This window comes from Schistosoma mansoni (assembly GCF_000237925.1).
Source record: "Schistosoma mansoni, WGS project CABG00000000 data, supercontig 0013, strain Puerto Rico, whole genome shotgun sequence".
NCBI classification, from domain to species: Eukaryota; Metazoa; Platyhelminthes; class Trematoda; order Strigeidida; family Schistosomatidae; genus Schistosoma; species Schistosoma mansoni.
The window spans coordinates 1781005-1786560 of NW_017386025.1; the positions used below are offsets into that span (position 1 = coordinate 1781005).

At 32.0% G+C, this 5556-nt stretch overlaps 1 non-coding gene across 1 annotated transcript; it reads right to left on the reverse strand.

Moving 5' to 3' along the window:
* Positions 1-5072: 5072 nt before the first annotated feature.
* On the reverse strand, positions 5073-5139 carry Smp_tRNA_00108_Gln_CTG.1.1. The gene has a single exon. It is a non-coding gene (tRNA).
* Between the last annotated feature and the right edge of the window lie 417 nt (positions 5140-5556).

Here is a 5556-nt window from a genome sequence, read left to right on the forward strand (position 1 = left end):
TTCGAGTCCCAGAGTGAACATCAACTCTGAGATGCAGGTACATTCAGCTGACGAGTCCCAAATAGGACGAAACGTGTGTCCTGGATTCCACTGCTAGCCACTATCCATCTTTGCTTATCATGCTTGTGAATCAAGGCTATATCGAGGCAATACGCACAGTATGCACATATGCCAATTAGAGACTGACCAGTCGCAGTCCTAACACATCGATGGGAAGATTCAAACAAACAATACTAAGTGAAGTCAGTCTAGCAGTTTGAATAATTAGGTAGTGTCAGGAATTAGTCAAAAAAATTATAAAATAGTACAAAACGAATGAACAATACATATATAACTGTTTCTACGAACTAACCCAGTTCTTATTGAATTGAAATTTACCAGAAAAGGACACTTGTTCTGTGGCTATGAAAAACAACTTTTTCTGAACTTTATAATGGAGAAATGTTGTGCCATAGCAGGAGAAAATTAACGAGATAAAAGAAAAAAATTGAATAATGTGAGGAGAATATTAACAGCATTCTAAACTTAACATACAAAATCCATATCTCAAAGAAAAGTTAAATAGTAGCTAACAGAGAAATCCCGGATGAGCGTTTCATACTACTTGAAATTGGTTACTGGACGGCCGTTCAGTGCTTCCAGGTTTTCCATGGTGGCGTAGCTTCAATTGACTCACTCTTTCAACTATAAATTTTTTTGACAATTCTAGTTATCGTACCCGTGACTAATTTTTCCTTTAACTCCATTTTTCTTGTAACCTTTGGATTGTTCTGATTAGTTGTCATTAATCTCAGTTCCTTAACTGTGTGATTCAAGGTCATATTTTCCTTGCTGTACAATATCGAGCTGTACCATTTAAGGTTAACTTGTTGGGACATCAAGTTTTCCTTGCACTTTATATTTTTCTTATGTTAACGGTTAATTGTTGAAGTGTTGTGAGTCAGCTGCTTCAATCATGTCTTCAACAGCAACATTCTTATTACAATCACTCAATCATTTATTAATACACATCTATTGTAGGTCAACCGGAAACCTAAATAAAGTAAATCGTTTTCTTTATATTTAATAATAACAACATGGGAGACTTTAGCAAATATGGTAGATTATATCATTAGATTGTATTAGCAAAACTTTATCAAGGTAATTAATTTTTTGAGATTGGATCTAGTCATTAAGTTACCTATGGATAAATAGGAAGTTCTCAATAAATTTTTGGTTGTACGTAGTTGACATAAGTGCCTGTTCGACTAAGGTATCATGTTAGTTGACATATGGGAATTTCATCAGTATGGAATAACACTGTGAATATATTCTTTGTATTGACTGGTTAACAATTTTCATGATCAAAAAAAGACATTTTGATTTTCTATTCCATTATTGGTTAGAATTACATAAACAACCTCGCCCCTTCCTCATTTAACTAAAAATAATAATTATTGAATGTTCATATCAATTAATTAAGTCGGTGATACTGACGTAGGATTTTGACAAGTCTAGTCATTTTATTAATAGGTAGTAGCAGCGATAGCCAAGTCTGAATGGGTTTGCATTAGAAATTACAATTTGTCGCATGCGGAATATCTGTAATATGTAAATGACATTGGCGTCATTTCACCAAAATATCTATCATTTTATTGTTTTCTTTTTCTCCTGTAAACATTATTAAAGCAAATTAAGAACGTTAGACAAAATTATGATCATATATTGAATTATTTTGGAGGAGATCAAATTTATCTTTCAATTGACATCAAAACAAACTATGCTAATATTACCCTGATTTTATCTGTAATCCAAGGGAGTAAACAATACTTTACTTTAGAAGCGTAATTTTTATTATGAACATATTTATGAATACTTATTTATCAACTGTCCTAATGATGTGGTCTATGTCGTTTTCTTCTTCACCTTACATTTATATTTAGTCTTTGGCATACGAGTTTCTTAATTAAGAAATGATAATGATGAGCGGGATTTACAGCATGATAACTAAATTATTATTATTATTATTATTATTATTATTATAATTATTAGCTTTATTCAACATTATATTTTTTGTACAATATAGAATTCTCAGCACAAAGTACTTCAACAAGTTTCCGTTTCTTACTTCTTCGTCCTTCCTGACGATAAATATTGAGTGATCGCCAGTTAGAACGTAGCAGCCCAGTCAATCGACATCTGGATAATGTACATTCTTCTCGCTGCATATTGACAGCAACCACGATATTTCTGATTAGGCCTTCTGTAACCTTTACAGCGAAAGGTCTTACACTTTTCAGAAACGCACCTGAATAGGTTGTGCGATTAATAGGCATAATGATTTATTAAAACAAACAAAATTAGATAACTTGTTGAAATATGTAGATGACAGGAACAGGTAGCCCAGATGTTTAAACAGGCCGCCAATATGAAATGAACTCGAGGTCGCTGGGTATTGTAATTTCAGTTAAATAATCAGAGGTTTATTATTAAAATTAGATAGTAACTAACAACAGAATCCTGAATAATCATTTCGTTCTATGAGTTTGCTGAATGTATTTGTGTACCAGTATTGATGTTGACATTGAAGTTTTCGCTTCAAACATCGATGGGTTATCCACTAAGCTACTAAGTTCAGAAAACCACTAGCTTGTACAAAATATGTGGATTTCTTTTTGTAAGAGAAAACACAAACCCTTGCAAGTAGTCCAACGTAGAATGAAACCTAAAATTTCGGTTCTCTTCTATCATTTAACTAGAAATTTAATACAATATCAATCATGCTAAAATTTAGAACCTTACTTACCAGGCTTTCTGTTTGTGATAATTAACTAATGTTCATTTATACGTATGCAAACATATTGTTTCTTTAATTGCCTCAAAAATACTCTTTAACTGCTAATTTTACTATAGTCAAGAAAGTTCGTGTAAGTTTCAGGTGATATAGTCGGGTTTCATGATTGGTAACACTCATCTGAAAGGAATACTTATAGTTTTAATAAGAACTGATAGTCCTAGTGGTGTTCGAACCCATATTAGTAATGTGTATGATATACTGAGATTTACAAAGTACCGCTATTAAGCGTTAGGTCTGATATTTGAAGTTCAGTACAGACTTAGAATACATACAGAATTAGGAATGATTGAGCTACTCTAATACAATCGTTTGTTACTTAAGTCAATAACCTCACGTAATACATAACAAATCGACAATTTGCTGTTGAAATAAGGAGTACATAAATTGTAGGAAAACTTAATATTCAAAGTAGAACAAAGAGAACGAAATGGCACAACTCTGTATATATAGTAAGATTAACTATCATCAATACGAATTGTTGAGAAGTCAATTATAAGAAATTTATTTTCTTTGTATTAGAAATGTTTAAGTAGTGGAAAACACTTAGCTTCATCATATAGTATCCACAGGGTTCATGGAAAGCAGTGAAAATTTGGTGTGCATATTGTCTATGAGTGACAAACTAGGATGGAACAAATGTTTAGCATGTCGCGGTTATTACTAGTACACTGATTTCTGCTATTTGTAACGCATTCTAAATCTCACACTATCAACTTTCAGTATCGCTTTTTTTATTGTTTTGTCAATTTGATTCTATTATAAAACATCAATATCTCATAGTGTTTACTGGGTCATTGGTTCACCTTTCGTTTTATTTTCCTCTCTATACTACATTCTCTCTCCCTACTCTCAAACACACACATGCCCACACACATTGCTTTCCACATTGCTTTAGTACACAACCTACCATAGACTGGACTTTAAATAAATCTTCACTAATTACCATTTAAATAAAAACGGATAATTTTCTATTTGTATTTTTTGTTGATATTCTAGCTATTATGAAACCAATATGATTCATTAGTACAAATTACATAGGCTAGACATTTTCATCACTGACCTTTAATCTAAAAAAAGTTGACTGTAAGTTAGATACATAGAGTTAGGAAACTGACATTCTTATTGAATTAATTAGTGCTGAAAAGAAGCATAAATGATATGACGATATGATTCATCTCACGTACCCTTGATTCTGTAATTGTAATAATAATAATAATCGTGATAGTTCTTTTCTTCGTAGACCCACACATACACACACACACACAAAGATAACTAAAATAACAAGTCATTGAAGTGTTATTACAAGAAATTCATAAACATACTTAAATAAAATCTTACCTCATTTGGTAACATAAATATAAAGTAATAATCAACAATACAAACAAATAAATAAGTTGAAAGACAGAAAGATTGAATTGTGTGAATTGTAGAATCTTAAGTTCATATGTGATAAATACCTGGGTTATAAATGTTTACTCTGTATAGTAACATGAGAAGAAACTGTTGCGTAATAATAATATTGGTAATATTATTATTGTCATTAAGATGTTAAGGTTTTGTGATATCTTACTGGGAAGAGGATTCATTAATTAGTTCTTTTTTTGGTTAAAAAGGTTATGATAATAAATTTTCATTAAACTGTTGGGAGGGGGAGTGAAGTAAAGTGATAATTCTTACAGGGAGAATGACTACAGTCTCAATTGATATTTAGTTTCAATTCAATGATATTCTAGTAGCTTAATCAGTTACATTTAACTAGTTAAATATAATAATCTAATCTCGATTTATAGGTTATCGTCAGAACTATATTATAGTTTCAAATATGTGAGGTGGTAAATTTATCAGCTGTGCTATTCGTCTTATTAATTTCCCATCTTGTTGTGTGACATGAAAATGTGTACAAAATAAACATTCACGTTACATCATATACCAGTGTTTTACAAAATAAAAACTGACATTTAAATTGGTTAACACCCTTACAGAGAAGTAAACAAAATGTTCTCACAATTAAATTAACTTGGTATTATTTGTTTGAATCTTCCCGTTGATGTTTAGGACTGCGATTGATCAGTCTCTAATTGGCATATGTGCATACTGTGCGTATAGCCTCGATATAGCCTTAATTCACAAGTATTATAAGCAGAGATGGATAGTGGCTAGCAGTGGAATCCGAGACGCGCGTTTCGTCCCATTTGGGACTCGTCAGCTGGATGTACCTGCATTTCAGAGTTGATGTTCACTCTGGGACACGAACCCAGTACCTTTCGCTTCAGACGCCATCGCGTTATCCACTCAGCCACTGAGTCCTCACAATTGTTACCTCTAAGATATTCTGAAAACACAATTAATAAAGTTAAATGTTGGATCTACTAATGACATTGGAAGATGATTATGCAATATTGCAAGTCGATTTAAATTGGAAATATTAATTATTCTATCCAAATGCAGAGATGAAAAACTTAACCACTCATAGCATAAATTTAAGGTTCTACGTATCCGGTCCTAGGTGGTGCCATGAATGACTATTTATGATGAGTTCAATAATAAGACGAAACAGCTGACCAGTGTTTTTCGGGTTTTAGTGGTTGTCTAACTTATACCCACTTGTGTTATGAACTATGATGTTTGACAATCTTCATAAGTCTACACTAATAAGAATGAAAATAATTAAAAACATCGTATCATAAATCATCGTTTATACTCTCGCCATTGAGTTAGTA